The 20,573-nt window shown below is 37.1% G+C and overlaps 1 protein-coding gene across 1 annotated transcript in view; it reads right to left on the bottom strand.

Annotated features, from left to right (window-relative positions):
• Positions 1-20,573, bottom strand: part of CHSY1 (chondroitin sulfate synthase 1) — an 84,323-nt gene that overhangs the window by 3,958 nt on the left and 59,792 nt on the right. The window lies entirely within an intron of this gene.

The following is a 20,573-nucleotide window of genomic DNA, read 5'->3' as shown; positions in this document are numbered from 1 at the left end:
AAGAGCGAAGCAGGGGGTATCGCAATACCAGATCTTCAACTCTATTACAAAGCAATAGTAACAAAAACGGCATGGTATTGGTACCAAAATAGACAGGTAGATCAATGGTACAGAACAGAGGACACGGACACAAACCCAAATAAATACAATTTTCTCATACTAGACAAAGGGGCCAAAAATATGCAATGGAGAAAAGATAGCCTCTTCAACAAATAGTGCTGGGAAAACTGGAAAACCATATACAACAGAATGAAATTAAACCCCTATCTCTCACCCTGCACAAAACTCAACTCACAATGGATCAAGAAGCTCGGAATCAGACCAGAGACCCTGCATCTTATAGAAGAAAAAGTAGGTCCAAACCTTCAACTTGTTGGCTTAGGATCAGACTTCCTTAACAGGACTCCCATAGCACAAGAAATAAAAGCAAGAATCAACAACTGGGATAGATTCAAACTAAAAAGTTTTCTCTCAGCAAAGGAAACTATCAGTAATGTGAAGAGAGAGCCTACAGAGTGGGAGAATATCTTTGCCACTCATACTTCAGATAGAGTGCTCATATCCCAAATCTATAAAGAACTCAAAAAACTCTACACCAAGAATATAAATAATCCAATCAACAAATGGGCTAAGGAAATGAATAGACACTTCACAGAAGAAGATGTACAAGCAATCAACAGATATATGAAAAAATGTTCAACATCTCTAGTAATAAGAGAAATGCAAATCAAAACTACACTAAGATTCCATCTCACCCCAATTAGAATGGCGATTATCAAGAACACAAGCAACAATAGGTGTTGGAGAGGATATGGGGAGAAAGGTACACTCATACATTGCTGGTGGGGTTGCAAATTAGTGCAGCCACTCTGAAAACAGTATGGAGATTCCTCAGAAAGCTTGGAATGGAACCACCATTTGACCCAGCTATCCCACTCCTTGGCCTATACCCAAAGGACTTAAAATCAGCATACTATAGAGATACAGCCACATCAATGTTCATAGCAGCTCAATTCACCATAGCCAGATTGTGGAACCAACCTAGATGCCCTTCAGTTGATGAATGGATAAAGAAACTGTGCCATGAAGAATGATAAAATTATGGCAATTGCAGGCAAACAGATGAAATTAAAGGATATCATGCTAAGTGAGATAAGCCAATCTCAAAAAACTAAAGGACGAATGATCTTGCTGATAAGCGGATGATGACATATAATGGGGGGTAGGAGGGGTTAGCGTTAGGGTTAGGGTTAGGTTTAGGGTTAGGGATAAGGAGGGTGGGAAGAATGGAGGAAGGAAGAACTGTATAGAGGGAAAAGAGGGGTGGGAGGGGAGGGGGGAAGGGAAAAAAATAACAAAATGAATCAAACAACATTGCCCTATGTAAATTTATGATTTTTAATTAAAATTAAAAAAAATGTGGTACATATACACAATGGAATATTACTCAGCATTAAAGAAGAATAAAATTAAAAAAAAATAAATTGGTATCGGGTTGAGTTAAGCCTGCTTTTTTTCCCCCTTTGTAATTCAGTTATTTATTCATGTTACACAATAACTCTGGTTGTGAGTAATATGGATTTGGGCTGACTAGTTTATCTGTCTTTGGGCAGTCATATTTTTTATTCTTTTCTGTGAGCCACTATTATGACCATAATAACAGAAAAATACAAATTAGCTACTACATTCCATTTTCTTTTAACACAGAATACTATAAGCTGCCAAACAATAGGACTAAAAGGGGAATACTTTCAAAGAATGGCTTAAAAGAAAAAAAGGAGCTCAAGGGTCCACAAGAGGTGAGGTGGGCTCCAGACACCTACACGAACTGCATCTGATGTACGCTGACCCTTCCCCTCTCAAACATCCATGAAGTCTGGTCTTAGTGCAGGGATCAGACTGGGGCTGCGGTGCCCTCCAGAGTGTGCCCCTGTTTCTGTTTCCACATCATTATGATCCACATGTGAGCATATTCATGGAATTATCTGCTGAAGTTAGTGTTGAATTTTACAATTCATTAGAAAAGGCAATCCAATTTTTGCTCTTTTAAAAAAGAAATAAAAATTTAAAAAGGGAAGATCTTACTCATCCTAGGAAGACTCATGTGTTAAAAGGAACCAGGACACAATGCAAGACCCACCCCCATGCAGCCAGCAGTTTGTTCACTGCTGCTCAGGGGGTATAGTGGCAGCAGACACTTGTTATGAGGAATTTTGTGTACCACTTCTACTTACTGTAACTACAAGTCAGCAAAACAAATCTTTGCTTTAAAGCCCTGAAGCAATCTGGAGCTTGACTTCTTCAAACCCTGGATGCTTGGGGCAAAGAGGAAGTAACAAGACATGGCGCATGCCTGTAATCCCAATGACTCAGGAGGCTGAGGCAGGATGATCACAAGTTTGAGGTCAGCCTTGGCAACTCAGCAAAAACACTGTTTCGAAATTAAAAAAATAAAATAAAACAAAATGAAAAGGGTTGGGGGGTGCAGCTCAATCCTCAGTTAAAAACAAAACAAAACAAAAAACAAAGATGACCACCATAATCTCTCTTTCTACTTTTATTCCTTATGTGAGTCATAACAAAAGACACTGCAAGAACTCCCTGTTGAAAACATCTTCGCTGCTCATTTTCCAAATGGGCTGGCTGCTGAGTGCAAACTGGGGCTACAAGGGTGAAAACAAAGTGTAATCTGAGGATTCACAACGAAAGTTTAGGAAGGTTCTTTGCAGGTGCTAAAACCTTGAGATAAATACAGTCATTTCACAATCCCATAAAGCCTAAAAGTAAAAGAATGCTTCTGAATAGCTGCTCCCCAACTCTGAGAAACCATTCCTCCTATGTCCCAGGAACCAGGTAACTGAACCATCTGACCCCAAGTTGTCACCTAAGGACACCACCATGTAAGGAAAGCTCCACCCTAGGGAAGAGTCAACATCAACCTAAATGCTCCGGAACTGGGTACTAGTACAGGAACAACGACTACAAGTCACATGTAATAAATTACATATTATTTCTATTTCATCTGCTTATAATTTCCAAATTTTTGAGAATGAATGTGAAGACCTATAGAATTTTTTGAAAGTCCTCACTGCCCCCTATTTCCAAGAACATAAACATATTCAACCATCAATATGGTTTTCCAAAATTGGATGACATTAGCTTAGAAAAAACAAAAAACAAAAAACGTCTAGGAATAAATCTAACCAAGGAGGGGAAAGACCTCTACAATGAAAACTATAGAACACTGAAGAAAGAAACTGAAGAAGATACAAGATGGAAAGACCTCTCATGTTCATGAATAGGCAGAATTAACATAGCTAAAATGATCATATCACCAACACAACACACAGATTCAATATAATCTCCATCAAAATACCAATGAATTCTTTACAGAACTATAAAAATAGACCTAAAATTCTTTGGAAGGATAAAAGACCCAGCATAGCCAATGTAATTTTAAGTCAAAAAAAGCAATGCTTAGATGCATTATAATACCTGACTTCAAATTATACTACAGAGCTACAGTAACAAAAACTGCATGGTACAGGCATAAAAACAGACACATAAAACAAAGGTACAGAATAAAAGAGACAAACCCACACAGATACAAAAGTGCCAAAAACATACACTGGAGAAAAGACAGCCTCTTAAAAAAAAAAATAGTGCTGAGAAAGCTGGTTATCCATATGTTGAGGAATGAGATTAGACCCCCTTCTCTCATACCCTGAACAAAAGGCAACTCAAAATGAATTAGAGATCTAAGAATTAGACCAGAAACTATGCAACTCCTAGAAGAAAATGAGGGTCAACACTTCACTTCAGCATACAGGCACAGGCAATGACTTTCTCAATAGGACCCCTAAAGCTAAGGAAATAATGCCAAGAATTAATAAATGGGATGACATCAAATTAAAAAGCTTCTACACAGCAAAGGAAACAAGTATGTGAAGAAGGACACTACGGAATGGGGAAAAAAGTCTTTGCTAGCTACTCTTCTGACAGAGAATTAATATCCAGAATACATAAAGAACTCAAAAAAACCCCAACCCCTTTAATAAATGTGCAAATGAACTAAACAGATGCTTTCTCAAAAGAAAAAAATTAAAATGGTCAACAAACACATGAAAAAATTGTTCAACATCTTTAGCAATTAGGGAAGTGCAAATCAAAACTACACTGATATTTCATCTCACTCCAGTTAGAAGAGCAGTGAACAAGAATACAAAGAATAATAAATGCTGGAAAGGATATGGAGAGAAAGAAACACTTTTACACTGTTGATGAGATTATAAATCAGTGCTCTTACCATGGAAATCAGTATGAAGGTTCCCCAAAAGACTAGGAATGGAATCATCACGTGACCCAGCTATACCACTCCTCAATATTAATCCTAAAAAATTAAAGTCATCATCATACTATAGTGATACATGCATAACCATGTTTATAGCATCACAATTCATAATAGCCAAACTACGGAACCAGCCGAGGTGTCTGTCAACAGATGAATGGATAAAGACAATGTGGAGCTTTGGCCATAAAAAAGAATGAAATTATATCATTTTCAGGAAAATAGATAGAACTTGAAAACACTGAGTGAAATAAACCAAACTCAGAAAGTCAAGGGTCATATCTTTTCTCTCCTCTGTGGAAGTTAGGAACAAGGAAAAGAAAGGTGGGGAGCAAGAAATCTCATGAAAATCAAAGGGAGATCAGTGGAGTAGAAAAGGGGAAGGGAGAAGAGGGAAAAGGGAAATACTAGGGAATAATACTGGTCAAATTATATTGTTATATCATGTACACATTCAAATATATAACAAGCAATCCTACCATTATGTATAATTATAATGCACCAATAAAAAGTATGGAAGGAAAGGGTGAGAAAGGCAAGTGTTATTCCTTCCCCGGCACAGCAGACAGCTTGTGCTGTCAATTCCATCTCTCTGTGCACCTCAGACTCAGTCTTCCCTCAGGACCCACTGGGTTATGCCTCAGTTTTCATTCTCAACACAAAAGTAAAAATGGTATACTAAGAATATAAATCAGACTTCTGGTTAAAACAGGGGTGACAGAACTCATATGATTTTCTCTTCTCATTTCCCAAACACCTCTAAAAAGAGAATAAAGAAATATAAAGGGAATAAACCCATACAGGTCAAGAGAATGAACCAAGAGGAGACAGAACACATAATGCTCCCAGAACCTGGGGACATGGAAAGTGAGAGAAGATGAAATCTCACAGTCTGCTCTAAGAAAGCCAACCCTCCTGTGAGAGCCCTAGAAAGACAACGGGCTGTGAGAGGGACAGGCAAGGCCCTCTACTGAATGCAGAGAGACTGGAAGTAGATCTCCAAATTCCCTTCCCCAGAGTTAGGGACCACCCTCCCTCACGACCTCTGCAGAAAGTAGAAGGCACCCAGCATCTTCACAGATGCTCCAAGTTAGGATTCTGCCATTGAGACGGTGACTGTCTACCAGTTACTTTAACTAAATTAGGATCGGCAAATAACAAAAAGTGGACATTTCAACATTTCCATGTTCATCATTTACAGTAGGTATTCCTGAATACAACTGTCTACAAGTATTTTCCCCACTTCTTTGAGGTTACTGTCTTGCTTACGCACATAACTCTGAAGTTCAGTTTCTTCAGAAATCAAACATGAGCATCTAGGTTGGGCTAAGGTAGAAAACTCAATAGAGGCATGAAAATCTCTGGAATTTAGCAGAAAGGACCCCAGACTGTATCTCCCCACTGTCCCCAGCACACATAACCCCATTCCCCATGCCACACAGGAACCTGGAAATCTTTTAAGATCAATCAAATAGTCCCATAGATCTGTAGTCCTCCAACAAAAAGTCAAACAAAATGTTGGATCACTGTAGCCAAAACAGCAATTTGAAAGGCTTCACGAACTTCAGAGTCCCCGGTCAACTTTTCAATGCTTCACTCAAAAAAATATCAACAACCAAGGATCATCAATCAGGCAGTTAAAGGGTTCTGGGTTCCAAAGGGAAAGATGAAGACAAAGAACAGAAAGCTTGGTAGAAAAGAACAATGCAATTAACAGAAAAATTCAACAAAAACAAAAACCATAGTATATCTGAAAGAAGATATTGCATCTGCGTTAAAAAAAAATACTACAAAAAAGAAAATCAGAGACCTTCTGAAGTTAAATATAAGATAGAAAAAAAAAAAAGAAGAAGAAGAAGAAGAAGAAGAAGAAGAAGTTGCACTGGAAGACAAAGTTGAAGAATTCCCCAGGAAATTGGAGAATTCCATCTCTCTGTGCACCTCAGACCCCCTCTTCCCTCAGGACCCAAACAGAGACAACAAAACAGAGAAGAGAAAAACAATAATATAAAAAACTGGTAGAGAATTTAAGGACCTCACGAATGGGTTAAACTCTTAAGTACTCAGCATGAAAAATACAAGTTCAGAACACAAGGATAAAACAATCTAAAAACTGCCAAAGACTCAGAAGCTGGAATGACACTAGACCTAAGACAATCGTACAGGACACTAAAAAACAATGCCTTCAAAAGTGGAAAGAGTGAAAATCATACTCAATGTAGAATTCTCTTTCCAAACTATTCATCAAGCAAGAGACAAGAGAGATTTTCAGATATTCAAGGGCTCAGATTTATCCTGCATTCCTGTTTTCCCAGGAAGTTGCTGAAGGATGTGCCCCTCTAAAGTGAAGGTACAAATCTGGGAAGATGACAAGGAAATGAGGGGTACAATCCAAAATGACCCTGCAAAGAAGTCTCATGAGAACTGTTTCACAGCAGACGAGTACGAATTACAAGGCTCTGATGGTCACCACCTTCATCTCCAGAACCCAGCTCAGTGCCTGACATGTTTATAAGATGCTCAATATATATTTGACAGATCAATATTGAAAGGTTAAGCCTTTAAGCACATCAAATATTAGTAAACTGTTGAATAACTGCAATATTAACTGATGAGGACTTACATGATATATCATACATGGAAAATAACAAATGGGGACAAGGAAATAAAAAAATCGCACAAATGATGTTACTGATTTTTTTTTTTCCTTTTGTTTTTTTTTTTTTTTTGACTGTCCATTTTATTCTCAGCTATTAACACACAAAATGTGGGAAGCAGGCTCTAATGAGAGGTCTTTGCAGAATTCATGCATGGTGTCCAATCTTCTCTGTATGACTGATTACTTCTTACAGACTTTCAAAGATGCCATGTCCCCATTTTCAGGAATAGATTTTTCAAAATGTTTTAGAGGCCCTCTATGGTCATAACTTTTCAGAGACTGGAGTCTAGGTAGGATTCACCTCAAATAGTATATATGCTAAGCACATCAATATGGAGAGAAGCATTTATACAGGCTATGGAAGCCTTAAAAACAGACTGAGAATTTTAAATTACAGTAAAGTTGAGAGAACTTTCTGGAAAAACTCTCAAAGTTTGACTGAAAAAAATATTTGTTATATATAATTTTTAAAAAATGAATAAGAAGTCTGTTGAAAGACAAAAATAAGTGGAGATGGGGAGGAACACTGCAGAAACTTAAGGCCAATTCTCTGCCCAGACTGGCTAGCGGCTCATGCTGTCCCAAAGAATTTACTTCCTCTACTTACTGCCATGGCTACACATAAACATTTTAGACAAAGAATGAATGGACACCTCGCTGATCTTAATGCAAAGGAAAGAGCAGACTTTCTAAAAGCAGCTAATGGGGATGGACTTAAGAATAGTGAGTAGAGAGATGCTATGACATGTGAGGACCTGTACCTCCCATGACCACACTGAGAGTCACACTGCGATCTGCCTACACTGGCTTCAAGTGGCACCTTCAGTCAATTAGCACATTTAACTACCCCCTCAATTCTGTACAAAGCCTCATCATGAATGGCTCTGGTGGAGGAGTGTGGTGAGATGAATGAGTTTGAGGGAAAAATCAAAAGACTCTTCAGATTTTAGAGAAAGATTTTTTAAGAGAAATATATTTACAAATCACCTTTGAAATTAAGAACAAGAAATAAAAAATATACTTCAAAGCAAAAAATGCCAATGATATAATAAAACCAAGTTAGAAAAGAAATCCAGAAATTACCTGAAATTTCTGAAAAGGACACAGGAGGAAAATAAGGGAGAAAGCCTGGGCAGCTTTGCCCTGGCCCCACCCACTATCCTTCATGACCAGGGGTCACCTGGTCACCTGACCTGCCCCCTTCACCTTCATCCTAGTTGCTCTTTCATCTGATCACATCAAGCTATCCCAGTGCTTATGGATCTAATTTCTGCCTTTGTAGTATATTTCAGCCATTTTTATTTGATTTTATACTCTCTTGCATAAATTCTCAGAAATTATCTTTGTATGCTTGCATTCAACTAGTTTCCCTACCTTTTACTTTTCCTTAAGAACACCTGACTGGATTGGGCATAGTGGTGCATGCCTATAATTCCAGCAGCTTGGGAGGCTGAGGCTGAAGGATCGTGAGTTCAAAGCCAGCCTCAGCAACTTAGCAAGATCCTAAGCAACTCAGTGAGACCCTGTCTCTAAATAAAATATAAAAAATAAAAAGGGCTAGAGATGTGCTTCAGATATTAAGCATCCCTGGGTTCAATTCCTGGTACCCAAAAACAAAACAAAACAAAAACCACCTGACTGTATTTAAGAAGGCATCCTATGGGTAAGATGAAATTAACTATTGTGGTCTTAGGGACTGTAATAAGAAATGATTGGTAAATATCTTTTATCCATTTTCTCTCTCTTTCCCTCATATTATGGCTAACTCAATGCTCATCTCAAGGTGTCTCTTTAAGTAAGTAAAGATGCAGGGAAGATTTAATTTCTGAACTCCAACCAATTTCCTGAATTCAACAGGATGAAACAACTCTCAACCCTTAAGTATAATTGTGGGGCTGACATTGTGGCTCAGGGGCAGAGCACTTGCCTAGTGTGTGCGAGGCACTGGGTTCGATTCTCAGCACTGCATATAAATAAATAAAATAAAAGTCCATTGACAACTAAAACAATTTTTAAAAAAGTATAATTGTATGACTAAATCAAATTTTTAGCCATTTTCTGGTAATAGAAATAAACTATTATTTCTCTAGAAGAAAGTTCAGAATAAAACAATGTCGAGAAGAAAGGTTAAAAAAATAAGACTACATAGACGTATTTACTGATTTGATGCTACCACCAAGTTGTAAGATTTTGGACAAGTCATTTGAATTCATCAGGACTCAAGTTTCCTCATTTATAATCTGACTGTACTATACTAGAGGTTCCTTTGAGATGAAGAATTCTAAGACCTTAGGTGACCAAGTTAGTTAGAACTGGTCATGTACATGCTGAAGTTACGCCTTGATGTTCTGCCCACTACTCCTAACTTGGCTGAAGCTGCAGCATTACAAGCTCACATCACAGACTAAAACTACATTTGAAGCATTAAAGGGTAACAGCACATCCTGGAATGTTTCTATCCCACAAAACAAAAAGGAGATTCCTAACAGTTGATTTTATAACTCCAGGAGCAACAAATACGTAATGATTCTTTTGTTACAAAGGATATCTTGAATAATACCAAACTTAGAATCTTAAGAAAATTTATTATCACCAGGTAATTGAATCATCTATAATTTGGCATATTATTTAGAAGATTATAAAACAGTTAACAGAAGAAAACACAAGTTGATGCAAACAGGTATGCCTTGTTCTAAAAAATAACAAAAACTAATTGAAGAAACTTTCTGAGTATAGTAGCAAAGATGGTTTAATTTCCAGTGTTCGAACAGTCCTTATTCTTTGTTCTAAGAAGCACCTCTATAATCTTTGACTCTGGGAAAGCCATATCCCTTAGTGAGATACTACAGGACGCTGTGTATTCTTTGGTAAATCTAAGAGGGGCTAATAACAGGGTCATGCTATTCCCAGGAAACTGTAGCCCAGCTGGGAATAGCCATCAATCATCTACTTCTAATCTTCCTTAACAAATACTTTCTATGGTCTTCAATTCAATAGCAAATGTCCTTCCCGTCCTCTGCAATGAATGCCAACATTCTCATTAGATCTTGTTCTTCCCCATTAGTAGTTTACATTACAGTCCTTCATTAGATACATAGTTCCTTCACATCAACAGACTATCACTGCTCCAGATTGACAACTCCTCATTCAAATGTGTATGCAGTGTTTCAATTCATTACAAAGAATTTGTTTTTTTACCCTTTTGTTCTGAAAATTAAGTTCAAAGAAAATATAAGTTGCCTAAATGTTAGAAGATCACAAGTACAGGTAGTTTCAATAGCCAGAGTTGCAAATTTTTTAAATATTTAAATTAACATTCTCATACACCTACAGGTGGGGTTTCTAGAATATTTACTCTCCAAAGCAAGAACCTCTGAAGTAGAAGTAGGGGTCTACTAAAAATCTGGCCTACCACCAGCTAAAACTGCTATCCCTGGCTTTAAGGACATATGGTTACCCTACATGTCCCTATGAGGTCTCTCCTGATTATTTTTGCATAGGATTTGCCAATTTTCATCCAATTAAGTTCAAGGAGTTGGTATTTTGTATTTAAAAAACTCCATTCATAAAAACTATATTTTTCATGGGAATTAAACCAGGGGGTTGGGGGGTGGGGAGAACTATATAAATGAGTCTTGAATGGTCAGTGTCCAGTTCTGAAATCTAAACACTGTCAAAAGAAGCATGACCCATTTCAAAGTAACTGAGATTGGGTTTGGCAAAGTTAAATAAAAACTGCTGGTGGTAATTTAAGGCTTCTGCATAAGACAATATTAGCAAAGTGAACAAGCTGAAACAGGATTTTGCAAGTGAACATTCCAGGGTTTGAATAATCAGTAGGGACGGGATAGTCCAACCTTTATGTGTAGTTGCAGAACTGCACCTAAATTCCCATCTCTAGCCAGGAATGGAGGCCCATACCTGTAATTCCAGCTACTCAGGTCAGTTAGTTAGTTGAGCTCTCTGGACACCATTTTTTATTCCCCCGACACACACTAAATAGATAAAGAAGCAAAATGAATATATGCAGAAGTCCTATGCAGATATGGTACCAAATATTCACTAAACCATCACATGAAAGTCAGTGAGAATCCAAAAGGCCATGTACAGAGAAAAGATAATAAGCATGAACTTGACAGAACAGGCAGGGAGCAGAATTACTTCCTGGCTCTGGACCTGCTAGGAAGGGCCTTCTTTCTATATTTTTAAATTCTATATTTTAAAAATTCATTCACCTCTAGCCCTAGGATCCAGTCCCCACTGGCCTCCACTTATCCCCCACAGCACTGTCCTAACTCTAGTCAATATGGACAAGGTACCAATGTCACATGTGACCCAAAACATCTCCATATGACTGATTCACGCTCTAGCCTAGGAGATAACCAAAAACAAGTCAAAACAAAAGTAAAACTAAAACCAAATTTACCCAGGCAAGTCAGGTGTAAGTCAAAAGGGGTTAAGTGGGGGAATGAGGATATAGTGACACAGGCCTGGTGCTGTCAGACCTAAGGAAAGCTCTGTGTGGAAAGTCTCTTACTTCTAAGTGTTAGTACTTGGTTTAAATTGGGAAAGAGGGACAAAGGGGGTGAAAAGGGATGGGATGGGGTATACAAGCCAAAATAAATGTGTGGGTCAAATATGGCCTACACATTCATTTCCTTCTAGAATTTTTGTTTTTATTTATACTTGATTTGTTGTAAACTCCAATTCTACATAAAGACACATTATGCTATTTTAACTTATGGCATTTATCAAAATATAAACAAGCAAACTAAACAAAACAAAATAGAACAAAAAACACCTAAAGATTCAAACAGAATTTGGATCACTAAAGTCTAATGAGTTAAGTTAGGACAACCCACTGAAACTATAAGGTGGGGCCCAAGAGTTAAGGTCTCCAACATCTGTCATCTTCAGTGCAAGTCAAGTCTGAGGGGGAATTCTCATTTCATAGTTATCACTCCAAGGCACCAGTTCTTAAAAGTTTTCTTTCACAGAAGATTAGGAGAAAACTTTGGCTGGAGAGGGTGATGGGCAAAGGAAGGAGCGGGGTGGTGCTGGTAAAGGGAGCTATTAAAGTTTTATATTCCATAGTGTCAAATTCCCAGAGAAAAAATACAAATAGTTTTCAAAACACAGACAATGGACATAGGTACATGCAAACAAATAACTACAACAATGATGACAAAAAGATAGGCTTGTCAACAAAAGCTGCTGGAACAACTGGATATTCAAATACCAAAAAAAAACCTAGGGCCTCAGAGCCCTGGGGTTAGATCCCCAGGACTGCCAAAAAATAAAAAATAAAATAAAATAAAATAAAAACAATTTAGGAGCACCTTTTCCTCTAGTTTGATGCCATTTTACAAGTTGCTAACACAACGGCAGTGTTAGATGGAGATGCTGTCTACAGGGTAGATAATATACTGTTTGATACTCAAAACATTTTTCATTTTGTTTTAAAGTAGAAAGTACATAACTATATATTTTTAGAGTCTTGGATAAAAAAGTAGTTTTTATATTTTGTAAGGTAAAGATGTAAATGATTCAGGTTTAAAGCTCTATTTGATTTTTAAAATGAATGTTCTTACCAATTTGATTTCTCTGGCTGTAAGTTGGATGACACTGTGACTCTAGTAAGATTCATGGTTGACATATATACAAATGACATAGCTTAAAGTATAGCTGAAATCTAATTTTGAGAATTAACAAGAATTTAAATATTTTCTATTGTGCAATATCTTTAGGGGAGCAACAACCTTTGGGAAGTATATCTACTGCTTCTAGGGCCATGTTTGTATAAATATTTAAATAAACACCTTCATTTATCTGAAAAAAAAAAAAAAAAAGGCAAGAAAAAGGAATTGAGACCCAGAACTAGCTAAGATTCTTCAAAAAAATTAACTCAAAATGGATAACAGACCTAAATGTAAAAGCCAAAACAATAAAATCAAAGCACAATACAGGAGAAAGTCCATATGACCTTGGGTTTGGCACTGACTTTTCAGACGTAAAACACTGACTCCATGAAAGAATGAACTGATAAACTGGGTTTCATTGACCGTGACAAAGACATGTCTTAAGAGAAAACAAGTCATAGATTAAAAATTCACATAAGACTTATTAGGCAAATAAATCTTATTTATATATAAACTTATTTAAATATAAAATATTTTAAAAATCCTAAAACTCATCAAGAAACCCAATTAAAAAGTGGCAAATGATCTTAACAGACACATCACCAAAGATGACACGCATATGGTAAATGAGAATGTGCAAAGATATCCTATGTCATTAGGGAAATGCAAAACAACAATGGGATACACTATACACACCTGTGAGAATGGCCTAAATCCAAAACCAAATGATGGAAAGGGTATGGAGCAACAGAAACTCTCATTCACTGTTGGTAAAAATGCAAAATGATAGTCACTGAAAGAGTCTGGCAGGTCTTTATATAACTAAACATACAATCCAGAAGTTGATGCCTTAGTATTTACCCAAAGAAGCTGATAACATGTTCATGGATATTTACAGCAGAAGCAACCATGTCCCTCACTAGGTAAATAGATAAAACTGTGGTTCATTTAGATGATGAAATATTATTCATCATTAAAAACAAACAAGTTACCAAACTACAAAAGACAAAGAGGAAACAAAAGTATATATATTTCTAAGTTAAAGAAGCCAATCTGAAAAGACTACACACTGTGTGGCTTCAACTATATAACGTTTTAGAGAAAAGACAAAACTATGGAAACAGTATAAAGGACTGGTGGTTAGGCCAGGTATGGGCACACGCCTGTAATTCTGGATACTTCAGAGGCTGAGGCTGGAGGATCACAGGCTAAGGCCAGTCTAGGCGACTCAGTCAAGACTCGGTCTCAAAAAAAAGTTGGGAGGTATGGTGCTGGGAATGGCTCAGTGGGAGAGCACTCATCCAGGGTTCAATCCCCAGTACCTTTAACAAACAAAAACTCCAGTGGTTGCCCGGGGTTAAAGAGGAAAGAAGAGTGAAAAGGCAGCTAATAGAGATTTCAAATGAAATTATTCTGTATAATAGTACAATGGAAATTTGTCCAAATCCATTTGATATTGTTGTACCCAACACCCAAACATTTGTCAGATGTCAACTATGGACTCTGAGTGATAATAATGTATCCAAGTAGCTTCACTGATTGTAACAAATGTCCACTGTGGCAGAGAATGTCCTGGGGGAAGTTGTGCATGTCTGGAGACAGGATACCTGGGAACTACATTCTCCTTAATTCTGCTTTGAATCTAAAATCGTCTTTTTTATTTATTTATTTATTTATTTTAAGCAACCTATTAGGAAAAAATTCTCAGTAAGTAAGTTCTAGGGAAAAACTATTAATCCTTTGCTGTGGCTTTGTTACTGGGGATTGAACCCAGGGGTACTTTACAACTGAGTCATATCCCCAGTCCCTTTTTCTTTTTTATTTTGAGACAAGGTCTCACTAAATTGTTTAGGGCCTCACTAAGTTACTGAGGCTGGTCCCAAACTTTCAGTCCTCCTGCCTCAGCCTCCAGAGTTGCTGGGATTACCCAGCTGCTGTGGCTTCTTATTTATAATCAATTCTTTTGTTCATTCCTTGATCCATCTACTCACAGCTCTAAAAAGAAACAACAAACCCTTATAGGAATTTATAAGATGCACTAAACTTTAGGTCCTTTGTAAAAAGAGGTTAAATAGGTAGAAATAAAGGTAGAAATAAAATGTAAGTAAAGTGGTGAGACACACTTGTAATTCCAGTGACTCACAAGGCTGAGGTAGAAGACAAGTTCTAGGCCAGTTTTAGTGACTTAGCAAGACCCTATACCAAAACAAAATCAAAAGGGCTGGGTATATAGGTCAGCAACAGAGTGCCCCTGGGCACTCTGCACAACAACCAGAAAAAGAAATGAAGGTAGGAAGGAAGGAAAGGAGGGATGGAGGGAGGGACAGGCAGGGAAAGAAGGAAATCACAATGAATAAGATCTTGTTCTTAAAGACATTACTCTATAAACTAAAAAGCTCTATACAAAAAGAAGAGAAAGACAGGTGCAGTGGTCCATGCCTGGAGTCCCAGATACTAAGGAGGCTTGGGTGGGAAGATCACTTGAGCCCAGGAGTTCAAGGTAAGCCTGGGCAACACTGCAAGAACCTGTCTCAAGCTCTGGAGGCTGAGGCAGGAGGATCGAGAGTTCAAAGCCAGCCTCAGCAAAATCAAGGCACTAAGCAATTGAGTAAGACCCTGACCCTAAATAAAATACAAAATAGAGCTGGGGATATGGCACAGTTGGTCGAGTGCCCCGAGTTTAATCCTCAGTACCAAAAAAAAAAAAAAAAAAAAAGGAAAGAAAGGGTGGGTGGGTATATTTTGAGCATCAAGCATCTATTATGAGACACCAAGATTCTCTCTCTTCCTCTCAATACAGACACACATTCAATCCTCACAATTTTAAGCCTTTAAGGACAAAATCCATTTTGTTCTAGATGCCTTGTAAAAGTAACTAAATACCCAACAAATAATTTGAAATAAACGAATGGATATTATCTTCCCTGTTTACTGATAAAGACAAGAAGACTGATCATAGATAACAATGTAAATGGCTCTTATCAATATTTAGACATCACAACGGAACAAAAGCACTGCACTCAACAAAGAGAAGAGCTAACACCTTAGAAGAGCACGTACACACAGCATACTACATTTGCCCCCTCATAAAGCTACCCTCCCCATTCTCAGAAAGACTGTAGGGCCCAGTAGAAAAAGTGAACAAAGGCAAGACAGGCACACCTTGCCACCTTCCCCACCAGCTCCTGCTGCTAACAAATAAGGCAACAAGAACTATAAGAATGGAACTTTAGAATATAGATCATCAATATCTTCAAAATGATGCAAAAGGAAAACACCCTCAAAAGAGGACTCACTCAAATTCTCAGAAATTACACTGACTATCCCTCCCTATCTGTTCCACCAGACTGAGGTTCCTTCAAGTCTCTTGAGGTCACACATACGATTTCTGTAGCTCCAACATGTTGCAGACCCCTGGCATATAACAGATGTTCTTGATAGACAATTACCCTAAGGATAGAATGTTAACAACCAAGAATTTTAGTATACTAAGTAGATATCATTCTACACTTCCAAAATAACCTACTTCCCCTGCACGATCATTCAACATAATCCTTCCTTTAGGTAAATATTAGGCAATCTGTTTGAACTGTCACCTAAGCCCTTTAACCCTTGAGAGGCACCTGAATTAAAAAACTAAAAAAAATGTTTATTACTGCTTCCCCATCCCTAACTGAAGTTAAACAATCTGTGTGATTTTATAACATCAAAGATTTACATCAAACACTTAACATGCATACACTAAATGAAATTCTATGGTATTTCCATGACTGTCCAATGTTTAGTACCTGGGAACATTAATTTCTTAAACAGATAGGATACCATTACTCCGTGCAAGGAGCAGTCCTAGGAGCAAAAAAGCAGATACAATGGTCAAGTCACCAGTTTGTCTACTTGGGGGCAGGTGAATGCTCCTTACTGAAACTGTAGCTAGATTCAACTTAAAAAACTCTAGGTCCTGCCACCATCTCTCTGTACAGGCTCATGGGGAGGCTCCAGTTCATGCACACTTATGTGCACACATGTACTTTAGTGGTACAATCAATAATGGTGCTAGAAATGACTACTTAAAATTTTCTGAACAAATATATGAGTTCCATGGAACCAAACTGGGTTGGCTAAAGCATAAAAGTAAAAAGGAGGGCTGAAAAGTCCCATATTTAATGTGTACACAACACAAACAGTCCCAGCACTAAAGGATGGTCTTCCACACTAGGATGATGTGCACCTTTGGGTACCTTCACTTCCTAAGAAAACAAACTGCAGTCATTTTTGTTTTGTGAGTAGGTGAAAACACCAAGTCTCAGCAATGTAGGGTGCCAGGAAAGGAAGGACTATTGGAGAGCATGTTTACATCTCCCTGATGCCCACTTACTCTCTCTTTGGGTACAAGTAGTCAGCTTTCCCATCTTGGCCTGGCACCAGAACACAGTAGGATCCAGGGGCCACCCAGCATTTCATTAAAGTGGAAGTAACTCAAAAGTACTAAGTGACTTTCCTAGAGCCCTCTGCATGGGGTTACTTAGTCTTCCACAGGAAAGTCAATATTATAAGTAAAGGAGTTAAGTAATCTTTAAGTTAGAAAAATACAGAATGGGTAAATTGTGCTTTATTATTTATGTTAACACAGAATGTCAAGTACTATAAACTGAAAGGAACAAAGGTCCATTCAAGGTAAACCTATCTCAACTAAACATGTCTACTCTAGTCACATGTGCTCACACATTTTGTAGGGGTACCTCACCTGAGAAACAGTGCAGTAAACCAGGTAACACTTTAAAAGAATTACAAAATGACATTTCGCTATGGCAATTTAAAGTCTAAATTAACTTGTAAATTAATTTTAGTTCTCAATTATATAGCCAGAACAACTATCTTACCATCAAGGTTGCCCCTATATTCCTTGTTTCCTATCTGGTATTCTGCACCATTAAATAAAGTTATATAATAAGTGCTGAAAGGAAAAGAATGAGAGAGCTGCTTCTAAGCACCAATTGCAATGGCATTTAATCCATCATTAAATGGCATTTAAGCTAGTACTTCTTGCTCGAACCTGGAATAGAATCACTGATAACACATGATTACCTCCAAGTCCCTGAACAATCCTACTTTCTAACCTTGTCTCCATTCCTAAATTAAATCCTAAGCCCGGACTTTAACTCTGTGTGTGGGTTTGGTTGGGAAAGGACAACACTGAGAGCCACAAAAGGTAGGAGGATAAACAGTGGTGTCTTAAAATGTCAAAATTCTGTTTTCAAGAATACACCTCTGAAAAGGAGGCCAAAAGGATAAGATCTTATTTGCTTCTTTTTAAATAATTTTTAAATTTGTTCTTTTTAGTTATACATGGCAGTAGAATGTATTTTGACATATTATACATACATGGAGTATAAATTTCCATTCTTGTAGCTGTATGATGAAGACAAAATACAGAATCTTGAAAACAAAGTTAACTGTGGAAAAAGATGCTAAGAGACTATGAACAGAACTTCCAAGAAATATGGGATAACCTGAAAAGACTAAATTTAAGATTTATCAGGAAAGATGAAGGCTTGGAGATACAAACAAAAGGAATGCACAATCTTTTCAATGATATAATATCAGAATTTCTCAAACCTAAAAAATGAAATGGAAAATCAAATACAGAAGGCTTGCAGGACCCCCAAAATACAAAATTATACCAGACTAACACCAAGGCACATTATTATGAAAAAGCCTAACTTACAGAATAAGGATAGAATTTTAAAGGCTGCCAGAGAAAATGGTGGGTACCATTTAGAGGAAAACCATCCTGGATATCAGGTGATTTCTCAACCCAGACCTTCAGAGCTAGGTTTTGGAATAATATATAACAAACTCTGAAAGAAAATGGATGCCAACCAAAAATACTATAGCCAGCAAAATTAAGCTTTGGAATTGATGATGAAACAAAACCTTCCATGATAAATAAAAGTTAAAAAAAAAAATTCACAACTAGAATGCCTGCACTACAAAACACTCAATAAAATATTTCATGAAGAAAAACTGAAAAATAAAAGTGAAAATCAGCAAAGGAAGGAACTACACTAGAAAAATGGTCATTCAAAGGAGAAAATAACTCAAAGTAAAAATGAGAAATAAATCAAAATGGAAGGGAATAAAAATTATATCTCAATAATTACATTGAATGTAAATGGCCTAAACCCGTCAATTCAAAGACACAGACTGGCAGATTGGATTAAAAAACAAGACCCAAACAATATGCTGTCTTTAAGAGATTCACCTTATAGGTGAAGACATCCACAGAATGAAGGTAAAAGGATGGACAAAAACCATGTTATTCACATGGATGACATAAAACAATCAAGGTTTTCTATCCTCATATCAGATAAAGTAGACTTCAAGTCAAAGTTAATCAGAAGGAACAGAAGGACATTTCTTTCATACTGCTTAAGGGAACTACACATCAACGAGACATAACAAATCATAAATATTTATACCCCAAATAATGGAGCATCTATGTACATCAAACAAACCCTACTCAGTTTCAAGAATCGAACAGACCATAACACAATAATACTTGATAAATTTAATGTGCCTCTGTCACCACTGGATAGATTCTTCAAACAAAAACTTAATAAAGAAGCTATGGAACTAAAAACTACGATCAGTAATTTAGACTTTATAGACATATACAGAATATTTCATCAATGAATTGACTTTCTTCTCAGCAGCACATGGGTCCTTCTCTATTATAAAGCATGTTATGTATGCTACCACATATGTTGGCATGAAATTGCAATATTACCTTAATATGTTTTTAGCATCTGTAAGGTTATTTTGATAGCTACCTTACCATTAATATGAATTTTTGTGTTCTTGTTTTCTTGATTAGACTTTTAACTTTTAGCTGTATTATTTCTTCTCTAATTCATATATTTCTGCTCCTACTACCTAACTTGAAATAATTTGATAGTAGCTTCTTTCTGATACAAGACCTTTAAGTTATAAATGTTCATCTGAGTACTGTTTCATCTCAGAGATTCTGATATTTTAAGCTTTTATTACTTACTTAAAAGCACTTCTTATTTACTTTTCTTGTGTTTTCTTCCTTGACCTGTGAGATGTTTACAAGTGTGCCATTTAATTTTGAAGTAGTTGACATGTGGGACAGGGCTTCTATGTATCTTAAGGTGTCTGATTTCTAATGAAATAAATCATGCAGGAAACACAGTCTGCATGATTTCAAATTTTAAAAAAAGTAATGGAAATGTTTTTTATATTGATTGTATTGGTTATGTATGTGTCAAAACATCAAAAGTAATTAAAATACATAAAATGCACTTTATGTGCATTTAAATTTTTTTTTGGTAGTTGTAGATGGACAGATTTTTATGTGGTGCTAAGGATCAAACCCAGTGCCTCACACATGCTAGGCAAGTGCTTTGCCACTGAGCTACAGCTCCAGCCCAAATATGTGCATTTTATTATACTCCAATTTTACCTCGATAAAGCTATATGAAAAAACAAAAAAAAGGGGGGGAGTTAATAAACAAAGCATAGTCTTACCAATAGCATTTTATAAGCCTACACCTATAAACCATGTGATTCTTACAGTGCCTTTTTGTAGAAATAGCTATATCACTTGCGATTACTATTTTTATATCTCTTTTATCATTATAAAGTAATATATATTGCAATGGTCTGGCTCTGGAATATTCCCCATAGGTCCACAGTGCTAAAGGCTTGGTCCCCAGCCCTTAGCACTACTGTGCAGGGATATAACCTTTAAAAGGTGGGGCCTAATGGGAAGTCTTCAGTATGAGGAGTGCGTACCCTGGAAGGGAATATGCGGACCCTGGCCTCTTCCGCCATCTCTTTTTGCTTCCAGGCCACTATGAAGTGAATAGGCCTCCTCTTCCACAAGCTCCCACCATGATGTACTGTG

This window comes from Sciurus vulgaris, assembly GCF_902686455.1.
Source record: "Sciurus vulgaris genome assembly, chromosome: 2".
Classification (NCBI taxonomy): Eukaryota; Metazoa; Chordata; class Mammalia; order Rodentia; family Sciuridae; genus Sciurus; species Sciurus vulgaris.
This window is presented reverse-complemented; position numbering and strand designations above follow the sequence as displayed.